Genomic DNA, 25956 nt, shown 5'->3' on the forward strand with positions numbered 1-25956 from the left:
TCCCTATTGATAAGAAAGTACTTCTCCCAGATTGCACAATCAGAGCAAAGAAAAGCAATGCTCCACCCTCAGGAAGCAGCCGCAGAGTGGCCTTGGAGCACCCTTCTCCCATCCCTCACCACCCCTTGTACTCATCCACGTGCTGGAGGAGGCTCCCAGCACCTTCAACAACTTGGGGGCTTCCATAGCCCTTTCACCACCATCCCCGTTTCCAAAAACCTTTTGGTTCATCGAGACAACTGTGGCTCCCGGAGGACATGGGGACCCAGCAGCAAAATGGAGCCCTGCCCCCCAACTCTCCTGATGGCTGTCCGGCAGAGGGGCTGGGTGGCCTCAGAGGGAGGACGCCCTGAGCAGAGAATGGCTTGGGGGAGGCAGGGAGTGTGGGTCCCGTAAGAGGCAGAGGGAGAGGTTAGGACGGGAGGAGAACGGAAGAGGGGCTGAAGCGGTTCTCCAGGGCGGGCAGAGAACTTACCTGTGGGGTCGCAGAGCCCTCCAGGGGTCCCTGACCGCAGAGAGGGGAGGTGGGAGGGGGCTGCAGTGAACAGGACTGACTGCTGAGGTGGCTGCCCGTCCACGAAGTGGGGAGAAAAGGAAGCAGGCGGGGGGCCCAGGGACAGTGGGAAAGCAGAAAGCCCTGGCTGAGGCCAGCAGGTGTTTGGTCGCCTGCAAAGACAGGGACGCTCAACGCCTTCCCCCCAAACACAGGAAGAGCTGCGTTCTGTCCCTCTGCAGTTAGGGCCCCCCTAACAGATAGGTCTGGGGCCAATCCCCAGCCTGTACATGGACTTCACTGGGAGGAGGGGTCTTTGCAGGTGTGAATCAGGGAAGGATCTGGGGACGAGGTCAGGCTGGATCTCCCCGGTGGGCGCTCCCTCCCCAGAACAAGCATCCTCAGAAGAGGCAGAGGACAAGGCGAGAGAGGCAGGGCTTAGGGGACGCAGCCCCTGGAGCCACCAGGAGCTGGAGGCGGCCAGGAGGGACTCCTTTCTAGAGCCTTCGGCGGCAGCCGGCCCTGCGGGCACCTTGATCCTACACTTCTGGCCTCCAGAGCTGTGAGGGAAGAAAGGTCTGTTGTTTCAGGCCCCCTCCCCTTTGCCGTCACTTGTTACCATCGGCCAAGGAAACAAATCCACATAAAAATCCCAACTGGCAGTTTGCTCGCGTCTGCCACTCACCCCCTCCCCCACTCTCCTAGCATTTTCGCTAATGGAAAGCAATTTCCCCCAATGTGAGCGAACCAGAAGCTAACTGAAATACCATGCTAGGAAGCCCACGCCCCTCTCCTTCTGCTCAAAGTAGGGGCCTTGGGAAGCGCCCACTTCCAGGACAATCCGGGACCCCCCCATCCAAGACGCAGAGGTCATCACCGCCGACGCAGCAGGGGGCTCCCACTCTCGTCAGGTGGGGGGTGCGGGCGGGGGGTCGGAAGGAGAACTTTCGCAGCAGGGTCCCCGCCAGCGCGGAGAGGGCGCTTCCGTTTCAGTGTAATCCACGGGCAGGAGAGAAAGGGATGAGGAGGGAGGCTCCTGGGGGTTTCTCTCTACCTTGAAACTGGCAGCATTTCTGATATGATGGCGGGGGATTTCCGCCAACCAAATGAAAGAAAATTCAGTTTTAACGTTAACTGCAGGGAGAGAGGTGGCGTGTTGCAACCTTCGCCATTTACGAAACGCTGTCCTTGGCACAAAGATGATCAAGTTTCCTTCCACTCCCGAACAAGCTGGGTTCCTGGCATAAGCCTGGGCTGACTGTCACTGCCACACACCAGCCCACCTGCCCAGCCCACCTGGCCCTGCCCCCTGATGCTTCTGGAGCAATTCCCTTCCCGTCCTGCCCTCCAACAGCTTTGCTGGGAAACATGCTTGTCCCTTGAGGAGTGGCCCCAGCTTCCCTCCTGGCCAGGAGGGCCCTACTAAGGGCTCAGGTTAAAGAAACATTTGGTGGGGCCCCCAGCCCCCCTCTCCCCCCAGAAGCAACTGGCCCCAGAGAGGAGGGAACTGTTCACTAAACAAGAATGGCTTTTGAAAAACAAGCCAGCCAAAGGGGAATTGCTTCATAAGTTGCACATTCACTTCTCCCTTTAACCCTGCAATTGAAGAAAAACAAGGGGAAGCAGGCACTGACCCCTGCTGCCCCCACGCACACCCCCCACAAACTCCGTGGGCACGCTGGGTGCAAAGGCTCAGGCAGGGGCTGGAGGCCCCAGGCAGACACCGGAGGCTGGTCTCTACCTGCCGATGGTGGTCTCCCGTGAGCCCACAGGGGCTGGTACCCTCGCCTTGGCCTGCCTGGTGCTCGGCTCAGCCCCTGGCCCAAAGCCGGAGCTCCAGGCTTGGCTAAGCACGGAAAAGCAGGAGAAGAGGATGGAACTCACGGCGAAAGAATGCAGTGAGAAACGCAGCTGGTCCTGCCCGAAGGGGAGGTCGAGCGGCCAGGAGAGCCTCTGGGGCACTTGCCCTAATTCCCAAAATATCTCTGCTCCCAGCTGGGCAGGCCTCTTTCTCAACACAGCCGAGGTGGGAGGAGGGGGCTCCGAGGGAGGGAAGCCGGAGCGTCTGTCTCTCTCTCTCTCGAGAAGAGCCTGGCAGCTCTTTGAGGAACGCCGCCTCCCAGGATGTGTGCCATCACTTCCTCCCAGGACTCCCAGAAAGCGCCCAAAGAGAATCCACCCCGGCCTTGCTCCGCCGCCTTCCAGGAGCCCGGAAGGGTAGATTCCTGCTATCCAGAGAGCAAATTACAGCAGGGTGCGGAAATGCTCGGGCTGCCTGGTTCTGCTCTAGAGAAAGCAGAAGAGAAAGCGCTATTTCTATCTCCCGGCCCTGGGTCCCAGCCGCGTGAACCAGAAGACACTTGGACCCGGGTTGTCACAGAATGAAAGCCCGCCTGCTGCCGAGAAGCGCAGCTGTTGACAAGCACGGCCTGGGCTCCGTTATTTAGGGGAAGATCAAGGGCAGGAACGCCGGAGGCTGAGTACAGGAAAGGACCCCCGCCCTGGCGCAGCCTAACCCGCACCAAGGGAACCTATCGGGAAAGTGCTCCCTTCTCGGCACCTGGAGATCGAACGCTTCGGAGGCCGCCAAAGCTGGAATTCAAATCCTGGCTCGGCTGCTGAGAAGCTGGCGGGCCTGGGCACGCAACTGAACCTCTCTGGGTTTACGTTTCCCGAACTCGTTCGGTTGCTTAACTGACACCATATGTAAAGATGATCCATTATCTGGGGACAAAGGTCCCTGGGGTACCGGTCAACTGACAAGAACACCAAGGCACGGCCGGCACCCCCGGAAGTGAGCAGCCCGCAGAGCCCGAGCTCTCAGGGTCCCGTGGGAGCCGTGAACCTTCCTCCTGGAGAATTCTGAAAGAGGAAGGCTCGCCCCACCCGGGGAAGACACTGTCGCCCCAAACCCACCAGCGGCCGCGCGGCGGGGGTCCCCGGGCAGGGGGCGAGGCGCGGAGGGCCCTCCCGCCAAGGCGCGGCGAGCCCGCTCGGAGCCGCTCACCCCGTCCGCCAGCCCGGCGGGTCCCAAGGGGTCGCGCGAAGGCCTAGCACGTGGGCCGCCAGCCTTCTGGTGGGGTCCCCCACCCGCGACCGGGAAACCCCAGCCCCAGCTTCCCCCCCCCCCCCCCCCCGCCGCGCAGCGCACTTTCCGGGCCTCCCAGCCCTTCTTCCCGGTCTCCCTGGACCCCCATTTCGCCGTCCCGGCGGAGCGCAGCCGGCCACGCAGAGCCCCCGACCCGGGGTTCCACGGAAGGTCGTCCCTGTCCCCCTCTCCGCGATTTCAAGGAAGGAAGCGCCGGGAAGGAAGCCTAAATAAAAATTGGTCATTCGATTGAAAAAAAGAAAGAAAGAAAAAACCCATTCAGGCCGAATTACGGGTAAGGGTAAAAAAAGAGAGAGAGAGTCCGGAAATGCAAAGCTGGAGGCGGTTTTGCCGCCGTAACCCAGGCTCAGCCGCAGCTCCGGGGGCTGATCTCGCCCGCGCCGCTGCAGTAAACACGCCGAGGGGCCGCGCCGACGACCCCCGAGGGCGGGACCGCCGGCCGCCAGTCCCCGCGCCCGGAGCGGCGCCCCGGCCCCCGGGCCCCCGGCCCCTCTGCAGCCCCGGCCCTGCCGCGCGTCTGCAGCTCGCCCCTGCGTCCCGCGCGCCGGGGCTCCGAGGGCGCCAGAGCCGGGCTCCGGGGGCTGGGCGCTGGTCCCCGCCCGGGCCCGGACGGGCGCCCCGGGGCGGGAACGCAGCCCGGACCCAGTCGCCCCGCTGTCCAGTTGGTCCCGGCTCCGCGGGGGGCGCGCACAATCGGGGAGCGCGCGGCTGTGCGCGCCCGTCTCTCCGGCCTTCGGCGGGGCACGGGAGATGGTCGCGCTGCCCGAGCGCTAGCTCCTCCGCAACGGGGCCGGGGAGACCCTCGTCCCGCTCGCCTGGCCGCGCGGGAGCCGAACCCGCTGCTCTCGCCGGCACTCGGCCCGGGGCGCTCCCCTCGCCAGATCGCGGGACCGAGGGAGGACGCGCGGGGCCAGGGCGCACGCGGCTGTGCGCGCCCCTACCCCCGCGCCTGGGGGCACGCCCGCGAGCCGCCCTGGGCCCCGAGCGCAGCCCCGGCCCTCCGAGGCCCCCCGCCGCCCCCGGCCCGGGGCCCCTCTCCCACCTGCCCAGAGGCGAGCGCTTACCGGAGCCGCGGCGGCTGGCGGGGCCCGGGCTGCTCCGCCCGGCGGCCGCTCGGGGCGAGGGCGCAGGACGCGAGTGAGCCTCGAGGGCGGGAGGCGGGGCGGGCTGACAGCCCGCACACTCCACTTCCCACTTTGTTTCCTTTTTACTCGCAACAGGAAAAACAACAGCTTCTCTCGCCCTCCCCCTGGCCCCCCACCCCCTCCGCACCCCGTCTGTGGCTGGAGGGGCAGCCACCCAGGTGCCGCTAGAAGCTGCACCTTGCCCTTCTTGAAAACAAGTTTTCTTTTTCATACGAAGGAAAAGAAGCAAAAAAAAAAAAAAAGAAAAAAATCCGAAGAGTCATAAAACCCCCACACCTTCCACAGGCACACACTCAAGAATCTCAAAGGTGGGGCCTGGGGGTGGGGGTGGGGGTGGGAGAGGCGCCACTGCAGCCCGAGGCGCCCGAGGGAGGGCCCCGTGGTGTACCAGGCCCAGGAGTCCCGTCCGGGGTGCAGAGCCGAGGGCGCCAGGCTTTGTGGGTCAAGAGCACCGGGGCGGGACCGGCCGGCGGGGATTACGATTGCTTCAACTCCTTCTGGGAGAAAGTGGGGGAATGAGCCAGTCCAATGCGTAGGCAAGAAATAGCTTCATCAAACTGCTCTCCCCAACTGGGCCGGGAAGGTAAAACAGCTATTATTGCTCCCTTGGACAATAATTGGGGAAACTGAGTCTTGGGGAGGGGCTGTTTCTTTCCAAGACCTGAGCTGTCCCCCAGCCTTCTTCCCAGGCTGCAGCAGCCGGAGCGGCAGAGCCGGTTCCATTTCTAACCGGGAAAGGGCAGAGAGTTTGCGCAAGCCTGGGTGGTTGCTAAATGGTCCCAGTTTTCTCTGATCTTGGCCGCAGGCTCTGGACTCTCAACTGAAGTCCTGCGGAGGGCCTGGGGGGTGGGGGGGAGGGCCTCCCCTCCCTGTGGGGACTGATTTGGACCCGTCCCAGCCCCTCTGGGCAGCACAGATCCTCTGCGGCTCACTGCCTCACTCCTACCCCAAGCTTGCAATCCCTGGGCTTGGCGGAGAGCTCCAGTCCACTCCAGGGAGATCTTCCAAAAGCCGGGAGAGCAATGGATACTTTGGAGAGAAAATCTAATGGCAAGCCAAGCAGCCTGCCGTGGTTCCCTAACACTTGTCCCCAGACCATCTTCAGCCAAGTCGTCATTTAATCATGGCTCCTTCACTTCCAGAGTTCTTTGTAAGAACACATGAAGAATTCTTTTGCATCTTCGGAAAACTCTTCATTGAATATATATTTGTCCATACCGTGCCTTTTACTATGCAAGAGAAAGCCAGGGGAATGGAGGCCTGGCCAGTAAGCTCTGTGCTGCCCAGGAAACCTGCCATCCCCATTTTATGAATGAGAACGCTGAGGCTGGGAACAGGAAGGTCGTTTTCTCAGTCTACTCCAGAACCTTCCTCCATTTACCATGCCTGCCTGCTTCTCCTTCGGCCCCAGTCTCCAGAAGAAGTTTCTCTTTCCTGAAAAGTTGCTCTTCTTCCTTTTGCGAAACTGTAACCTAGGACTTACCATGCCCTCCCACCCCCATTTTGCTTGGGGTGCCAGGAAGCTCAAGCTAAATTTAACATTCAAGTACAGTCATCAGTGTGCCTCGAGTTCCTGGTAGAACTTGCCTTCTGCTTTCCTCTATATGGTTTCTGATCTCTCTCACTTTATTTTTAACTGCTGTCCGTGTGATTTTGGAGGGGGCTACCTCAAGTTCCCCTGGGATTGTCAATCAAACTAGCCAGTTACGGTGGAGAATTTACAGCAGTCATGGAAGAAAACTGGCACCTTAGCTGCAAGAAAGTCACTACTCACGAGCACGTGAGCCCAGGGTGCTCAACTCCATCCTCCGGAAATTAGTCCTGTTGGGAAACACATTGGCCCCACTTTATGGAAGGAAAGAAGGTGTCAGCTCCGAAAGGGTGGGACTGGTCCGTGGAGAACAGACCCACTTGGAGAGGCAGGTGAAAGCCACAGTGATTTGGCGGCGCATGCGCAGGTTTCCAGGTTCTCGTTCCTTCTGTTCATGCAACCATCTCCTGCCAGAACTCCCCCTCTCCAAAAGTCAGCCAACCTCTGCACCTTCTCACGGATGCAGAAAGCATCTTTGCTCACTTCAACTTCGAGCGGCTTTGCCACTGCCACCCACACATGCCCACAAGCAGGGTTATCGCGGGGCAGCGAGAGCCAAGCAGAGCGCTTGGGTGGAGAGGCTGCAAGGAAGAGGAGCCCACTTCCCCATCCCCTCCACGAGGCGCTCCAGATATCTATCTTCAGGTATCGTGGCAGCAGGAAGCCCACTTTGCTGGGGGTCTTCCCCTTTCGGGCAAGGCAGAAATAACCCAGCTGAAACCTTTGCTGGTTGGCCTTGGCCAGGAAAAGCGTGGTGAGACTTAGTGGTCAAGTGCATCCTCCCTGTAGCCAGACTGCCCAGCACCACCACTAGGGAGCTGTGTGGCCCTGGACAAGTGACTTAACCTCTTTGTGCTTCTCTTTGCTCATCTGTAAAAGGAGGGATGCTAATGACAATTCTCAAGTTTAGAATTGTTGTTAGGATTCAGTGAGTTTTTCACATAAAAATGTTCACAATAGTCCCTGATGTAGTGTGAACCCCCAGAAAATGTTAGTTAAAATGATCATTCTAGAACAAGGTTAATTTAGTTTCCCAGTTGCTAAGGTGGATACCATACAATGTGTTGGCTTAACAACAGGAATTTATTGACTCATGGTTGCAGAGGCTAGAAGGCTTTGCTTCCTCCCAGGATCGGTTTGGTACCTTCTGGTTGGCCAGCAATCTTTGGATTTTTTCCCCCGTGGCTTTTCCGTCACATGACAATGAACGTGGCAGCACCTTCTCCTTTCTCTTCCAGGCTCCACTGACTTCCTGATCCTGGGTGCTCTCTGTGCTCCCTCCTCCGGTGCCCGGCTTCCTTTGCCTATGAGCCCTATTGGATGAAGGCCCACCCTCGCTCACCCCTTAACTAACAAGCTTCAAAGTTCCTGTTGACAAATGGGATTATACCCACAGGACCAGGGGCTGGCACCTGACCGCGATTCAAGCCCCCACAGGGTCTTTGTGCTTTACCAGACCTGTGTGTTTCTGCTCTGAAACAGGGTTTTTCTTATTTATTTATTTACACACACACCCCCTGCCGCTTGCTTGCTGTCTGCTCTCTGTGTCCATTCACAGCACGTTCTTCTGTGTCTGCTTGTCTCCCTTTGTTGCGTCATCTTGCTGCTGCTCTCCACGGGCGCCGGCCATCAGCTCTCCGTAGGTGTGTCCAGCCTGCCTTCACAAGGAGCCCCCGGGGCGTCAACCCAGGGCCTCCCACACGGTAAACAGGAGTCCAACCAATTGAGCCACAGCCGCTTCCCAACAGGGTTTTTCAACAGCAGGTTGTGACACATTAGTGGGCTGGAAATCAATCCAGTGGGCCACGTTTTAAAAAACAGAAAAGACTAGAAAATATCAGTCTGTGTTCCACGTGGTAAGGGTTAGTGCACTTCCTGAGACCTTAGTTCCAGTTAGAGATGTGGGAGTGGGAGTGTGTTTGGGTCCAGACGTAAAATCCATTTCTCACTGTAGGTCCCGGTCAACACAACTGTAAGGCGCTGCCCTGGATGATCCTATGGTGGCAGGTGAGCAAATGGGGCCAAAGTCATAGGGCTGGAGAGTGGGTGGGCTGGGTTCAAATCCTGAACACTCTGACTCCTATGACTTAGGCTCGGGGGAGAACTGAGAGGGGCCCAGGTGGGAGGACCTGAGGAAATGGATCCAGGGGTCCTGGGCCTTGCAGCTCCCATCCCCAGGCAGCTCCTGTTAGCTGGTGAATGACTCAGAAGTGCCAGGTTTGGGATTGGCAGATGGAGGGGAAGGCGCCTCTGCACCTGATCTCAGACCAGAGCTGAACCTAAAGGGCCCAAGACCGGAACGGACGATGGGACAGCTCAGAGGCCGCCTTCCTGGGGTCAGGCTGAACTGACGGAGGCCGCAGGGCTGGGCCCAGGTGCATGGGGGCTCCAAGCGGAAACCCACTTCTCCTCTTTGTAAAACACACTCGGAACCTGGGCCACCTGGGTCCAAATCCCAGCCCTCCCGTCTCCCCGCTGGGCAACCTCAGGGGAGTCCCCTGAGCCTCAGTTTCCTGATCTGGCCCAGGATGATCTAAGAACCCCCGGCCCCAGGCTGCAGCAGGGGAGTTCGGTGGGTCCACAGTCCTGCTCCTGGTGCCAAGTCATGCTCAAGCAGCAGCCGCTGCCTTTTCAGAAACCCTCTTCCGCGCCTCTCAGTCCAGGGCGTGGAGGAGCGGTGGGGTTTGGGGTCAGGAGGCTGGATTCTGCCTCACCCCAGCCATACACTGGGGGCGACCCAGGCTTGGCAACACTGATTCATTCGGCAAGTGCACTGTGCAGGGCCAGTTACAGTTCTTGCTCGGGGGAGGCGGCACTGTACGACCCGAGGCCCCCGCCCCCCTCAGGAGCTCTAGTGGGCAAGAGAAACTAGGAACGAAAACATGAGATACAATGTCATAGCGTAGTAGGCGCTGCAAAGAACTTGGGAGGCAGGTTGGGAGAGGAGAGATGGGGAGGGGCGCCAGAGCCAGGGAAGGCCTCTCTGAGGTCACGACATTTGAGCAGAGCAAAGGCCTGAACGAGGTGAGGCGGGACCGAAGAGCATTCCAAGCAGAGGGAACAGCGGGTGCAAAGGCTCTGAGCGGTGGCATCTTGAAGGCCCGGGAGGGCGAGGGCGGGCTGGGCCAGGCCAGGAGGAGGCACTGAGGTGGGGTCTCAGCTTGCCGGGGTCGTAATGACAAACGTCTCTTAGGAAGGAATGTGCTGTCTCAAGGTTCTGGAACCAAGGTGTCAGCAGGGCCACGCGCCCTTCCCGTCGTCTGCAGCCCCTGGGGCTGGTTTGCACAAGTCTTGGGGTTCCCTGGTTTGCGCCTCTGCCTCCGCCACACGCCAGGCTGACTCCTTGGTCTCTTCCTGTGGCTTTCCCTGACCCTGGTTTCTTTTTAGAAGGTCATCAGTAGTCTGGGCCTGCCCGGAGTCAGCTCGGCCACACCCACATGAGACCCTGGTCAGAAATGAGCCCGTGTCTTAACTGCAGGGCCTCCTCAAGGGGCCCCTTTACAGACGGTTCTCAGCCTCAGGGACGCGGGTTAGGATTTCACACGACCTCTCCTGGGGTCTGTGGTTCAACCCACCATGGAGAGTCACCCGAGGAGCTGGGATTTGACCAAAAGAGCGATGAGAAGCAGAAGGAAGGCTCTGAGCCCAGCTGGGGAGCTGCAGGCTGAGGTTTATTTACATGTTAAACAGTCAAGACCCGGCGCCCAAACCCTGCAGGCCTCCAGGAAAAAATAAAAGGGATTTGCATAATTTGGACAATTTACTAACCCAAGCAATTGAGGGAAAGTGACCCAGGGAATGATCTCTAACAGTTTTCTTAAAATTTTTTCCTGAAGAATGAGTGATCCAAAGAATTAGGATCAGAGTGGTTAAGAGAACGGGTTGGCATTGCACCTGGCTTTGAAACCTGCCTTTGTCACTATTTGATCTGTGATTTCTTTTGTTAGAATTTTATCTATTCCTCACCCCCCCCCCATTGTTCCATGCTCACTGTCTGCTCATATTCATTTTTCCATTCTTTTTATTTTTTTTAGGAGGCACCGGGAACCGAATCTGGGACCTCCCACATGGGAAGGAGGCACCCAATCACTCGAGATACCTCCACTCCCTGCTTTTTTGTGTCTTTCATTGTGTTTCCTCGTTGCATCATCATTTTTGTTGCACTGTCATCTTTTTGTGCCATCATCTTGTTGTGTCAGCTCTCTGTCTTGGTGGTCTTTTTTTTTTTTTTTTCATTTCTCCTCCTCCCCCTCTCCCACCCCCTCTCCTGCCCTGCTTTTTGCTGTCTGTGTCCATTCGCTGTGTGATCTATGTTTCCTTTTGTCTTCTCTTCTTGTCTTTCTTCCTCTAGGATTCCCCAGGATTCAATCCTGGGGACCTCTCATGTGGAGAGAGGTTCCTTGTCAATTGCACCACCTCAGTTCCTGGTCTCCGCTGCACTCCGCCTTGACTCTCCCCTTAGCCTCTCTTTTGTTACATCATCATCTTGCTGCGTGACTCACTTTCACGGGTACTGGCTCATTGCGTGGGCACGTGGCTCACCACATGGCACTGGCTTGCTGCGCAGGCACTGGCTTGCCACACAGGCACTCGCCTGGGCTCTTGGCTCGCCATGCGGGCACTTGGCTCACTATGCAGGCACTGGCTTGATTCTCAGGCACACTTTCTCTTCTTTTTCACCAGGAGGCCCCAGGGATCAAACCCGGGTCCTCCCATGTGGTAGGTGCAGGCCCTATCAGTTGAGCCCCATCTGCTTCCCTGCTCATCCTCTTTAGGAAGCTCTGGGAACTGAACCCGGGACCCCCAAGTGGCAGGCCTGCACCCAGGGGCTTGAGCCACATCTGCTTCCCTGCTCTGTGATTTTTGAAGTTACTTAATCAGAACCCAAGTTTCTCATACATGAAACGGAGATAAGAAAACTTCCTATATCCACTGAGAAAAAATTTTTTTTCAATATTTATTTTTTATTTATTTCTCTCCTCTTCCCTGCCCCTCCAGTTGTCTGCTGTGTCCATTTGCTTGTGTTCTTCTGTGTCTGCTTGTATTCTTGTCAGCGGAACCCAGAATCTGTGTCTCTTTCTGTTGCATCATCTTGCTGTGTTAGCTCTCCGTGTGTGCGGTGCCACTCCTGGACAGGCTGCACTTTTTCATGTGGGGTGGCTCTTCTTATGGGGCAACTCCTTGTGTGTGGGGCTCCCCTAATGGGGGGGACATCCCTGTGTGGCATGGCACTCCTTGCACATTCAGCACTGCGGGTGGGCCAGCTCATCACATGGGTCAGGAGGCCCTGGGTTTGAACCTTGGATCTACCGTGTGGTAGGCGGACACCCAATCCGTTGGGCCAAATCTGCTTCCCCATTGAGAAAATTATATAAGAAAAAAATGTAAATAGTTTGACAGTCCCTGACACCTAAAGCACTATAAATGAGAGCGGTTAAAACTGGAAAAAATTAGTCTGTAATAGACACACATACATCTCCTTGTTCTGTCAGCTGAAAGGGTCTGGAAGCAATGACACCCCAGCAGCCACAAGCACACTGAGCACCCAGATCATGGTTTCTATCACTATTCTCCTCAATAAAAGGACCCAGAGCTCTTGAAAGAAGTGGCAGATTCCAGAACTGGCATGGGAATTATACAAGATGAGCCTGGAGCATCCCATAGTGCTAAAAAAGTAAAGAAGTGCTCAGGAACAACAACGACAACACACACACAATACAACAACATACACACACAACACAATGATGTGGGTATATCAAAGGAACATAGAGAACTGGAAAACCTCCCCTTGGGCAAAACTGGAATAATTTGAGCAACAAAATAAAGTAGTATTGGATTATTATCCAAAATATAAAATAAATATGGGTCCATACCGATACAAATAAATGACTAAATAAATAAATAAATAAATGGAGACTAGACAAATCTCCTGTACAGAAGAATGCAGAATAATTTATGTAGATATTTTAGATATTTTGCATTCAAGAAGGTAGAGCAAGGGAGCAGATGTGGCCCAAGCAGTTGAGCTCCTGCTCCCCACATGGGAGGTCCTGGGTTTGGTTCCTGGTGCCTCCTAAAACCAAAAACGGACATCAAGCAAATAAATGAAAAAACCAACTCAGGGAAGCCAATGAGGCTCAGTGGTTGAGTGCCGGCTTCCCAATTATGAGGTCCAGGATTTGATCCCCAGCCCCCGGCACCTCAAAAAAAAGTAGAGCATAACTCCCTGTCCTTGAGTGTGGGCCACCTCTAGTGGCATCCTTCCAAAAAGAGTACAGTATGGACAGGGGAAAACGTGACTTTACAGTGGCAGACTTGACTCACACAACCTGAGCCAGCAACCAAGGTCAACATCTCCAGCAATGTCACATTGTAGCACATGCCCTTGATATGATATGATGAGAAGAGTGCTTGACCTCTGTGATCTTCCTCCCAATAACACGTAACTCCAGTTGAAGCATGAGATAAATCTTAGAAAAACCCAGATTGAGGGACATTTGATCTAGAAAACTGTCAAGGTCTTCAAAGGGCAAGTCTGAGAAACTGTCACAGCCCGGAGGAGCCTAAGGAGATGTGATGGACAAATGGAATGTGGTGGCCTGGATGGGATCCTGAGACAGAAAAAGAACATTACGTACAAACCAAGGAAATCTGAATAAAATATGGACTTCAGTTAATGATAATGAATCAATCTTGGTTCATTAATTGTGACGAATGTACCATATTAATGTGAGATGTTAACAAGGGGGTGAATGGGAACCTTCTCTACGATCTCCACAGTTTTTTTCCATAAATCTAAAATTATTCTAAAATTAAATGTTTGTAAAGGTGCAATGAAGGTGCTCTATCAACGTTAAGTGTCAACAACAGAGGAAGAGGAGGGGGCACAGGGTTTTCTTCTGGAAATGTTCTAAAATTGACTGCGGTGATGACAGCACAATTCTGTGATGAGACTGAGAGCTACTGAGTGTACACTTTGGATCGACTCTTCAAAACATGGGATTGTCTAACCCAGTGAACCGTGTGCTGGATTATGGGCTGTGGTTAACACTACAAGCATAGGAACGTTCTTTCCTGAAGTATAAGAAACGTACTATATGATCACATCGTGTCAATAATAGGGTGGTATGCGGGGGTAAAAACAACTAATGTAAACTGCAGAATCTGGTTAGTAATATTTTAATACTCTTTCATCAGTTGTAAGAAAAGTACTTCACTAATGCAAAGTGTCAAGAATGGGGGGGGGTGTAGGAACATTGAAATTTTTGCATGAATTTTCTGTCAATCAGCAACTTTTCTAATAAAAAAATGAGAAAGAATTTGTTAAGGGGAAAAAAAAGATAACTAGAATATAATGGGCAGAAAGCACAGGCATTATGTTAAAAAGCCTGGAATACAATGGTTTGGGGTAGGGGACAGGCAAAATCATGGGGTCGGGGTAGAAGGAACAGAAATCAAGAAAGCCGGGGCTCATTCTCCCTTCTGCCCTCCCACGGGGTGTGGCCTGCGTTTTGGTGCCTCCTCCTCTGAGCGGCCCTGGCCCCACACCCTCCTCCTCTGTAAAACGGGGTTCGTTACTCTGACTTGGGAGGGGTTAGGAGGCTAAAAGGAGATGTCCTACTGCAGGGCTTCTGAACCTTTTTTGTTCCACGGACCCCTTTGCCAGTCAGGTGAAAACCACGGACCCCTTCTCAGAATGGAGCGGCAGAGAGTTTTATGACACTCGGCATTGGCAGGTCTTCAAATTAAATTTTAGGATTATTCAAAATTACATTTTACAACTATCCCATAATTTCAATACCTGGTAATCTAACACGGTTCCACATCTGTTCAAAGTCATTTTCGGCAAACATTTAGAAATTCAAATTTTCCCACGGTGTCATAAAACCATCTTCGCCATCCTTACCAACAGTACTCGTCAGCCAGAAAGGGGTGCTGATGCCAAGTCCCAGAACTCGGTTTGCTTTTATAAAGGGCATTATTTGGGGTAGGAGCTGACATTCACAGAGCCCTAAAGAGTCCAAATCAAGGTACCCTAAGAGGTACTTTCTCACCCAAAGTCATCGGCCTCGTGTCGAGGCACGATGGCGGGTGAAGCCACGGGAGTTCAGACTTCCTCCTGCCTCTTCCGGCTCCGTGGTGCCAGCTCACGGGCTCAGGCGCTCAGGTCTCCTCTCAAGGTCAGCTGTAGACTGTCAGGCTCGTCTCTCCTCCCTGGGCTTCTGCTGTTTGCAATGAGCTGTCTCTCTTCTCTACCAGGTCTTTTCCTCTGTGCGTCCCCTTCTGTGTGCGAGTGTGTTATCAGCCCACCAAGGGGGCTGAGTCGCACTCTAAGGACACAGTGGAATTTTTATTTATTTATGCCCCCCCCCACCCAAGTTGTCTGCTCTCTGTGTCCATTCACTGTGTGTTCTTCTGGGTCTGATTGTATCCTTGTCAGTGGCACCAGGAATCTGTGTCTCGTTTTTGTTGTGTCCTCTTGCTGCATCAGCTTTCCGTGTGTGTGGTGCCACTCTTGGGCAGGCTATGCTTTTTCTGTGTAGGGTAGCACTCCTTGCGGGGTGCACTCCTTGTGTGTGGGGCTCCCCTACCCAGGGGCCTGCATGGCACGGCACTCCTTGCGTGCATCAGCACTGCACATGGGCCAGCTCCACATGGGTCAAGGAGGCCCGGGGTTTGAACCGTGGACCTCATGTGGTAGGTGTATGCTCTATCCGTTGAGCCAAGTCAGCTTCCCTGAATCTTGATTTAATAAAGTAAAACTGAAACCTCTGAGTTTAATACAATCAAAGGGGTATCACACCCAGAGAAACAGGCCAGTTTACAAATATAATCAATATCTATTTTTGGAATTCATAAATAATATCAAACTGCCACACCAATCTTTTTGCAGGCAGTTATCCACTGCACTCAGAACATGCTACATCAAAATAAAAATCATACTAAGTCCACACTATTCAGTGTATTATTTTAGTAAACATATCACGTCCACACTAATATGTCCCCACAGGATAATGTTTTCAAATGTATAAAATAAAGTTATAAAGGAAATCAGTTACATATATTGAAATACAGTTACTAAAATAAAATAAAACATATGATATAATAACTATACATATGTGCTTTTTTCTTAAAACATTAAATAATAATTCCAATGCATCAAAACTATAGGAAAGTTAAAGTTATATTTTAGTCTTTAAAGACATGCCAGTGTGCAGATGGCTGTTTATGTTGAATAACGACATTAAACTGCGGTGCAGTATTTGACAAAGCAACATGCATGTCCTGGTGGACATCTAATCGAGTTGATTTTTTTTTCAGTTCAAGCTCACGGCCCCCCTGAAATCTTTCCACAGAGCCCTGGTTGAGAATCCCAAAGCAAGTGCTGTGGGGACCAGCAAGTCCTTCGGGTGCCCTTATCCTTGAGGGAGAAGCGCAGGATGCGGGACAGGCCTCCAGGGGACAGCTCTGGGCGGGGCCTTAGTCCCGCCCTTCCCCCACCTCAGGCCACCCTTGACCCCCTGCTTTAGCCCCTCCCCCATCGAGAGTGGGCTCTACCTTTGAAAGCACCTGCGTTGAGAGCAGTCCCACAGGAAAACCCAAAGACCTCGGTGACAAGGGGTACAGTTACCTCTTCCCCAATAGGAAAATGAGAACGAAAAAGTGTCAGCTGGCGAGCAAGAAGGTTAGGGGTTAGGGGGAGAGCCACTGTCCACCTGTAGGAGGCTGCGTGGTAGCCCCTGAAGGGTGGGTCTATGCCTGGACCCCCTGAACCGGTTATTTTATTAGGAAAAAGCAGATGTGATGAGTGAAGGATTTTGAGATGGGATTATTTTGGATTATCCAGGTGGGCTACAAATCCAACAAGTGTCCTTATAAGAGGGAAACAAGGGTGACTGGCGCAGAGCAAAGAGGAGGCGACCACGGAGACGGAGAGCGGAGCGTGGGGGGCGCAGCCACAAGCCAAGGAACGCGGGGACGCCAGAGGCTGGAAGGGACGAGGCAGAAGCCTCCCCTGAGCCTTCGGAGGGACAGTGCCCCCACCCCCACAGCACCTTGACTGCCCCTTCCGGCCTCCAGAAGCGGGAGAGAATAAAAACTTGTTGTTTTAAGTCACCAAGTTGGCGGCCAGTTGTTAGGGCCGCCCTGGGAAAGGAATGCACCCCGTTTCTCTTCTGACACATTAAACAAGTGAACAAGTAAAGGGGTTATTACGAAGCGAGGCCTCATGGGAAGGGTCTGGGCTACACAATCAAAGGGAAAAAAGCAGAAACATTGTTGAGCAATGAGCACGTGCCTGACCTGGGTTTAACCCTTCTCTTGCTTTATCCGCCTTCCTCCCACAGTAACCACGTTTCCAGAGCAACGTGGCTGCTGTCATCGCGGCACTTCAAATGGGGAAACGAGGCAAGGCCTCCTGTAACTTGCCAGGGTCACCTACTTGGCAGGTGGGGAGCTGAGCCCCCACCTCACCACACTCCACGATCCTGAAGTCGGGTTTCAGGCAAGGGTGTGGGTTGTTGGACAAGCAGTTATATGAAGTTGGTCCACGCCGAATGGAGGGTGCCAAAAATGGGAGGAGGAAACCCAGCGTTTAGGGGGCCAGCCTTCTGCCTTCTCCCTTTGGCCAGAACGTGTTTAGAACACGTGGACAAGGGACGCAGATTTGGCTCAATGGATAGGGCGTCTGCCTCCCACATGGGAGGTTCAGGGTTCAAACTCGGGGCCTCCTCACCCGTGTGGAGCTGGCCCACGTGCCGTGCTGGTGCGCACAAGGAGTGCCATGTCACACAGGGGTGACCCCTGTGTAGGGGAGCCCCACGTGCAAGGAGTGAGCCCCATAAGGAGAGCTGCCCTGTGGGAAAAAAGAAAAGCCCAGCCCACCCAGGAGTGGCTCCGAACACATGGAGAGTTGACACAGCAAGATGATGCGACAAAGAGAGATACAGATTCTTGGTGCTGCTAACAAAAATACAAGCAGGCACAGAAGAACACACAGTGAATGGACACAGAGAGCAGACAACGGGGGGTGGCAGGGAAAGAAATAAAAATAAATTAGGGAAACGGACTTTGGCCCAGTGGTTAGGGCGTCCGTCTACCATATGGGAGGTCCGCGGTTCAAACCCCGGGCCTCCTTGACTCCGTGTGGAGCTGGCCCATGCGCAGTGCTGATGCGCGCAAGGAGTGCCCTGCCACGCAAGGGTGTCCCCCGCGTGGGGGAGCCCCACGCGCAAGGAGTGCGCCCCACGCGCAAGGAGTGCACCCGTGAGGAAAGCCGCCCAGCGTGAAAAGAAAGAGCAGCCTGCCCAGGAATGGCGCCGCCCACACTTCCCGTGCCGCTGACGACAACAGAAGCGGACAAAGGAACAAGACGCAGCAAAATAGACACCGAAAACAAACAACCAGGGGAGGGGGGGAAATAAAATAAATAAATAAATAAATCTTTAAAAAAAAAAATAAAAATAAATTTTTTTAAAAAGCACATTTGGACAAACTCTAAGGCACAGCACGTCCTCTTTTTTTTAAATTTATTTCTCTCCCCTTCCCCTCCTCCCCCCCAATTGTCTGCTCTCTGTGTCCATTTGTTGTGTGCTCTGTGTCCACTTTTATTCCTGTCAGCGGCACCGGGAATCTCTGTCGCTTTTTTGTTGTGTCATCTTGTTGCATCAGCTCTCCACGTGTGCGGCACCCCTCCTGGGCAGGCTGCGCTTTCTTTCACGCTGGGCGGCTCTCCTTATGGGTGCACTCCTTGTGCGTGGGGCTCCCCTACGCAGGGGACACCTCTGCATGGCAGGGCACTCCCTGAGCGCATCAGCACTGCGCATGGGCCAGCTCCACACGGGTCAAGGAGACCCGGGGTTTGAACCGCGGACCTCCCATGTGGTAGGTGGGCGCTCTGTCCGTTGGGCCAAATCCTCTTCTCTGCAGCCATTGCAGATGGTGGTTCTGGAGACCTGGAGCATCCTGGGAAAGTGGGATGTCAGCAAGGGGAAGGAGGAGGTGCCACCGCGGCCTGCCTCTGCCCCGGCCACGGCGGCGTAAGCACCCCGCGGGCCGTGGGCCGTCACAGCAGAGGGCTTCCAGGAGCGAGAGCTCTGGGCGAGGTGAGCTGAGAGATGGTTTTCTTCCATCTTTTCCTGTTTACATTTTGCTAAAGGTGGAGCAAAAGTGGGAACATTTCCAAACACTTGGCTCTCCCCGGGTCAGAGCTCACGCTGCCATTCACGCCAGGTCCCCAAGGGGGGCTCGGTCTGCTCTCCAGCCTCTGGACACGGTGGGCCGTAGCCAGAGGCTCCCGTGGCTCCCCACCCCCCCAGGGTGGCCCACGGAGGAGGGTGCTTGCTTTGCCAGGGCCTCAGAGCTCGGCTCAACCAATAGGCCTTTCCCTGCTCAGGGTGGGAGGCCGAAGTCCCACATCAGGGTGTCGGCTGGACCACGCCTCCTCAGATGTCAGGGCGTCCTGACGGTGGCCTGTCAGCAAGCCAGGGCCCAGGCTCGGCTTCCGGCTCGGGGCGTCTGTCTCCTACTGCTGGCAGGGCACACATTTCCTGGGCTTATAAGGACTCCAGGCCTGCTGGACAAAGGCCCACCCGCTCCCACTGGGCCACACTTCACAGAGCAACATCTCCAAAGTCCTGGTTACAAAAGGGCTCTCACCCCCAGGTTGGAGGTTCAGACTTGTATGTGCCTGTGGGGACCTGAGCCCACCCAGAACGGGACTCCTCTGGGAATACAGTTGGCATCGGGAAGTCTGCCGGGGGAGGGCAGGGCCTCAGCCCAGGGGCACTCCGACTGGGAAATGCAGGTGGCACGGGGAACGGGGCCCCAGACCGAGGGAAGGGATCTGTGCCCAGCTCGGGCACTTCACACCCTCCCCCATGTGTTCACGCGGCTGTAGGGACAGTCCCCCATCAGACATGCTTGTCCATCGTGCCCTTGACCCCTGCCCAAGGTGACGGGACCAAGAAGGGTCACCTCGCCCAAACTGACCTCCCGGGAATATGAAGTTAGAAGCAAGAGAGCCGAGTCAGTGATGCTTCAGGTACCCATAGCGTGGGCGCTACAGTGGGTAGGCTGGAAAGCTGTGGGGCTCCTTGTGAGATTGGAGAGGCTGATACACGGGGTGGGGTGGGGCGAGAGGGAGAGAGAGAAAGAGAATCATGAAGCAGATGCACTGAGGAGAGAGGAGCACGGATGAGAGAAAGAGATTTGGGGCAACTTTCCAGCCCCTGGCTTCTGAGCCATTTGGAAATCATGCCACATTCTTGCCCTTGCATGCTGTGAAAGTTCCCTAAGCTTTTTTCCTAAATTTAAAAATTTATCTTAAATTGTGGTAAATTATGCATAACATAAAATTAATTGTAACCATAATACTTTGTAACTTTCACCAATATCTATTTTCAGACTGTTCTCATCCTCCCAAAGCAAAACTCACACTCATTTAGCACTAACTTCCCCATTCCCCATTTCTTCCACCCTTGGTAACCACTATTTTGCTTTCTGTCTCTATGAATTTGCCCATCCCAAGTATTTCATAAAAGAGAAATCATACAATATTTGCCCTTTTGTGTCTGGCTTATCTCACTCAACATGTCAAGATCCATTTATTTTGTAGGATTTCTTCATACATTCTGGATGTTAAACCCTTATCAGATATATGGTTTCCAAATCTTTTCTCCCATTCTGAAGGTTGTCTTTTCACTTTATTGATTCACAAAAGTTTTTCATTTTGATGAAGTCTATTTAATCTATTTTTTTCTGTTGCTTTTGCTCTTGGTATAAAATCTAAAAATCCATTGTCTACTCTAAGGTCCTGAAGACATTTCCCTATGTTTTCTTGTAAGGGTTTTATAGTAGCAGCTCTTCTATTTAGGTCATTGATCCATTTTGAATTAATTTTTAAAATATGGTGAGATGTAGAGGTCCATATTCATTCTTTTCATGTGGATTTCCAGTTGTCCCAGCACTGCTTGTTGAAGAGATTATTCTTTCCCCCATTGAATGGACTTGGCACCTTTGTTGAAAATCAACTGGCCATAGATGTATGATTTTAACTCCAGATTCTCAATTCCAATCCATTGGCCTATAAATCTATCCTTATTCCAATACCACATTGCTTTAATTAAATGACATAGTAGAAGGTTTTTAAACTAGTAAGTGTGAGTCATCCAACTTTGTTCTTTTACAAAATTATTTTGGCTATTTTGAGCCCCTTGCAATTTCATATGAATTTGAGGATCAGCCTTTCCATTTCTGCACAAAGGCTGCTGGAATTTTACTAGGGATTGCATTGAATTTGTAGATTGTTTTAAGTAGTATTGACATCTTAAAACACCTTAAAACTGCTTAAACGGTTGAGCAGATATGGCTCAAGTGATAGAGCTTCCGCCTACCATATGGGAGGACCCGGGTTTGATCCCTGGGGCCTCCTGGTGAAAAAGAAGAAGAGAAAGCGTGCCCGCGCAGCGAGCCAGTGCCCGTGCGAGTACCTGCGTGGTGAGCCAGTGCCCCGTGCAAGTGAGTCACATAGCAAGACTATGATGCATCAAAAGAGAGACAAGGGAGAGTCAAGGTGAAGCACTGCAGAAACCAGAAACTGAGGTGGTGCAATTGACAGGGAACCTCTCCCCCAATCAGAGGTCTCCAGGATTGAAACTGGTGAATCCTAGAGGAGAGAAAATGAGAAGAGAAGAAAACACAGACAGCAAAAAACAGCAAGGCAGGAGGAGGGGAAGGGGGGAAATAAATAAAAATAAATCTTTAAAAAAAAACAAATAAGAAACTATTGTCTTCCAATCTATGAACATGGGATATCTTTCCATTTATTTAGGCCTTCTTTAATTTCTTTCAGTAATGTTTTGTTGTTTTCAGTGTAAGAATTTTTCACCACCTTGGTTAAATTTATTCCTACATATTCCTTTATACATTGTATGCCCATTAAGATATATTTAAAATGTTATTTACACATTTGCCTGTTAGGTCACATGGGGGTGTGTGTGTCAGAGATCAGTTACAAATCCAAAGTACAATATTAAAGGAATTTATATTTACCTATGTATTTAGCTTTACTAATGTTCTTTATTTCTTCTTAATGGCTTTGAGTTACTGTCTAGCGTCCTTTTATTTCGGCCTGAAGAATCCCCTTTAGCATCTCTTGTAGGGCAGGTCTTCTGGTAATGGACTCTTTCAGCTTTCATTTATCTGTAAATATCTTAATTTTTTCTTTAGGGAAGTGGACTTGGCCCAGTGGTTAGGGCATCCGTCTACCGCATGGGAGGTCCGCGGTTCAAACCCAGGCCTCCTTGACCCCTCCTTGACAACGGGGCGTTGGGGAGGAAGGGGAGAGAAATAAATAAAAAATAAATCTTAAAAAAATTTTTTTTGCCCTTTATTCCCCACCCCCCCAAGCTGGCCCCCTGTCTGTTTGTCTGTTGAGTTTGTTTGTTTGTTTTGCCTTATTTATTTTATTTTTTCTCATTGTTTGTGCTCATTGTCTGTCTGTTGTCTGTTTTGTTTTTCTTTAGGAGGTACTGGGAACCAAACCCAGGAACTCCCATGTGAGAGGTGGGTGCTCAACTGCCTGAGCCACATCCGCTCCCCCTCATTCATTTTTTAAAGACAATTTTGTCAGATAGAGTACAGAATTCTTGATTGACAAGTTTTTGTTTTTGTTTTTTAACTTTAAGGACTTTAAATATTTTTCCACTGGCCTCCATGGTTTCTGGTTAGAAAGCCACTAGTACTTTTTTTTTTTTTTAAGATTTATTTTATTTATTTCTCTCCCCATCTGCCCCGTTGTCTGCTCTCTGTGTCCATTCGCTGTGTGTTCTTCTGTGTCTGCTTGCATTCATGTCATGCAGCACTGGGAAGCTGTGTAGCTGTTTTTGGTTGCATCATCTCGCTGCGTCAGCTCTCTGTGTGTGCAGCACAACTCCTGGGTGGGCAGCACTTTCTTTCGTGCTGGGCAGCTCTCCTTGTGGGGCACACTCCTTGCATGCAGGGCATCCCTATGTGGGGGACACCCCTGCGTGGCACGGCACTCCTTGCATACGGCAGCACTGCTCATGGGCCAGCTCACCACATGGGTCAGGAGGCCCTGGGTACCGAACCTTGGACCTCCTGCATGGCAGGCAGACGCTCTATCGGTTAAGCCACAGCCACTTCCCCCCACGAGTACTCTTACTGGGGATCCCTTTTATGTGACAAGTTGCTTCTGTATTGCTGATTTGAAAATCCTCTCTTTGTCTTTGAATTTTGACAATTTTGCTCTAATATACCTTGGTGTAACTCTCTTAAAAATCTATCCTGCTTGGAGTTCGTTGAGATATCTGGGTGTGTATTTTCATGTCTTTCATCAGATTGAGGAAGTTTTCAGCCATTGTTCTTCAAATATCTTTTCTACTCCCTTCTCTTTCTCTCTCTCTCTCTCTTACTTCTGGGACTCCAGTGGTATGTGCTTTGTACACTTGATAGTGTCCCACAGAGTTCTCAGGTCTGTTCATTTTTCTTCATTATTTGTTCTTTCTGCTCCTCACACTGGATAATTTCAGTTGTCTTCAAGTTCACTGGTCCTTTCTTATGTCTATTCAAATCTGCTCTTGAATTTGTCTAATGAGTTATTCACTTCAATTCCTGTACTTTTCAGCTCCAAAATTTTTGTTTGGTTCTTTCTTATATTTTCCATATCTTTATTTTGTTTAGACAACATTTTCCTAATTTCTTTTCATTCTTCATATATTGATTCCTTCAGTTCACTTAAGATATTTGAGAGAGTTGATTTAAAGTCTTTGACTAATACTGCCAACGTATGAGTTTCTCAGGGATAGTTTTTGGCAAATTTATTTTTTTCCTGTGAATGGACAATTTTGTTGAGAACTTGACATTCTGAATATTATGTTGTTATTAACTCTGGAAATCTATTTCCCCCACTCCCCTCAGTTTGTTGTTGTTATTGTTGGCTGGAGTCATCAACCTGTGACTTTTTCATACTATTTTTGCTCCTAAATGGGGAATGCAATGAGATTAAAAAAAAAAAAAAAAAGGCACTGCCTCCTTAAGACTCCTCTGCCCTTTTTGCCTGAGGGGTGTTGGGTCAATTGCTGCCCTTGGAGCTACCAGGGCCTCACCCCCTTGATCTGATGTAGCTGATCAAAAGCAGGATTAAGGGAGCAAGCTTGGCTCAAGCAGCTGAGCTCCTGCCTCCCACATGGCAGGTCCCAGGTTCGATTCCCAGTGCCTCCTGAAAAAACAAACAATAAAACCAACTCAGGGAAACTAATGTGGCTCAGTGGTTGAGTGTCGGCTTCCCACATACGAGGCTCTGGGTTCAATCCCTGGCCCCTGGTACCTCATTTTTAAAAAAGCAGTGATTAGTGATCAGACCACACATTCCCCTTCTCAAATTTTGGAGGAGTAGGTCCTTACAGCCCACCCTGGCACCAACAAGCTGCCCCAGGAGCTTGGGCTGCAGTGCCTACTGCTGTCTGCCTCACCCTGGGGGGTGGGGGATGGTACCTGCTGCAACCAGAGGGTGAAATTCACCTGTATTTACTGCAATTTACCAGCCTCTTCCTTCCACTTTTCCCTGGATGCTGCCCACTCTTCCACTAGACTCCAGAGTTTCAAAATAGTAGATTCAACCATGAAATTGAGAGTGCCTACAGCTGCAAGGAAGAGAGTCCCACCTACTGGATGTATGGAATCAAAGCCCCCTCAATTAATGGTGGAGTGGGCATCACCATCCCAGAGTCCAAAGGATTGGAAAATGAACTATGGACTAAAATAAACTTATTAGTATTCTCCTATGGACCACATTGATGAAAGATGTTGCTAATGTGGGAAAATGTGGGAGGTGTAGGGAGCAGGGCATGTGGGAATCCCCTATATGTTCTCTGTAACATTTTATTTATTTATGTATTTATGTATTTATTTATTTATTTTTGTTTCTCTCCCCCCTCCATCCCAGTTGTCTGCTCTCTGTGTCCATTTGCTGTGTGTTCTTCTTTTTGTCCGCTTCTGTTGTCAGCGGCATGGGAATCTGTGTTTCTTTTTGTTGCGTCATCTTGTTGTGTCAGCTCTCTGTGTGTGCGGCGCCATTCCTGGGCAGGCTGCACTTTCTTTCGCGCTGGGCGGCTCTCCTTACGGGGCGCACTCCTTGCGCGTGGGGCTCCCCTACGCGGGGGCACCCCTGTGTGGCAGGGCACTCCTTGCGCGCATCAGCACTGTACATGGGTCAGCTCCACACGGGTCAGGGAGGCCCGGGGTTTGAACCGTGGCCCTCCCGTGTGGTAGATGGATGCCCTAACCACCGGGCCAAGTCCGCTTCCCTCTCTATAACATTTATGTAATCGAAGTATCATTTAAAAAATAAAAAAGTGGAAAAAAAAAAAAGTTGACTCAGACAGTTCCTGCTGGTGGTAGCTATTTTGGTGGGGGGACTGATTCCTGGAGCTTCCTGCTCCACCATCTTCGCATAATCCTCTCCCTACCTTCTCATACTTTATTTTCATTTTCTACTTAAACTCTCTTTCTTTGGTTTCTTTTATTCGAAACTAAACAAATTCTAATTAATACAGAAATTGAATTAGTATCAGAAATGGGGTGTTAATAGAAACAGTTTTTCAAAGAAAGTACAAAGTGAGCTGAATTGAGGCAGAATAAGTGGCGATGAGGACGCTCTCCTCCTTGGGTGGGTCCTTGCTATGTGGTCACAGGTCAGTGACCCTGGGGGACTCAGGACAGGTGTCAGCCAAGGCTGAAGCTTTAGGAAACTCGGTAGCAAGCTGTCCAGGCTCTCGGTATGTCATCCTTCAGAAAGGGCTACGAGACAAGCTTCAGTTCAATTTCGCTCAAGCTTGGAAGAAAGAGAGCAGAAAGTGAAGTCTATGGAGGGAAATCCTTCATTCCTCTAGCTCTGGATGGCTAAGAATCAGGTAATGATGCACTTTGCTGCTAGCGGCCGCCACGTTCTCCGCACACCCTGTCTCTAAGACAAGTGGCACCTGATCAGGGAAGGCTGTGAGCTCAGCAGCTGGAATGGGGGGATCTGGGGGGCCATAAGAGTGAGCGGCCCTTAACCTCTGGTCCCATTAAATACTTCCTCTTGTCAGGCAAACGGGATGGTGTCGCCCACTGTTGAGTGTCACAAGGGCAGGCAGGGACAGCAGTCAGGAAGTTAGAGACAAGGCCCTCTTCTCAACCCAGGCCAGGCCATGGGTTCCTCCTCTCACTCTTAGGCTGAAAGGATGCTCCAGCCCTCACACTTACTGCTGAGAAACCCACGTCCTGGGGCAGGCCCAAGCTAAGGCTGAATTTTCAACCGGACAGGATTTCATGGCCTTGGTGATTGGAAAATGACACGGCCCCAAACGAAACTGACAGGCAACCAACTCGGGTTTTATGGGGGTGAAATTCTAGGAATCCCTCAAACCTGGCAAATAGGAACAGGGGCTATCTCGCTCTCTTGGACGAGTACCCCTACAAGAGGCAGCGCGAGGGCCGCTACATCCCACTCCTAGAAAAAGCTTTCCCCGGGCCCCTCTCAAGGGCCGACCTGAAAGACTCAAGACAAGGGATCCCCTCCCCGCGGGCGGAACCAGGGGTAACCACATTTGCCAAG

At 52.2% G+C, this 25956-nt stretch overlaps 1 protein-coding gene across 3 annotated transcripts in view; it reads right to left on the minus strand.

Annotated features, from left to right (window-relative positions):
* Window positions 1–5243, minus strand: part of PIK3CD (phosphatidylinositol-4,5-bisphosphate 3-kinase catalytic subunit delta) — a 54808-nt gene extending 49565 nt beyond the window's left edge. For 2 of the 3 annotated variants that reach the window (XR_009187328.2, XR_011649758.1), the window contains exon 1: window positions 4667–4783. The gene's annotated coding sequence lies outside the window, so the exon portion shown is untranslated. Of the gene's footprint in view, window positions 1–4666 lie in introns of all 3 variants that reach the window. The other variant, XM_058304457.2, reaches the window with a different exon arrangement.
* Between the last annotated feature and the right edge of the window lie 20713 nt (window positions 5244–25956).

The sequence above is a fragment of the Dasypus novemcinctus genome, chromosome 9, assembly GCF_030445035.2.
Source record: "Dasypus novemcinctus isolate mDasNov1 chromosome 9, mDasNov1.1.hap2, whole genome shotgun sequence".
Classification (NCBI taxonomy): Eukaryota; Metazoa; Chordata; class Mammalia; order Cingulata; family Dasypodidae; genus Dasypus; species Dasypus novemcinctus.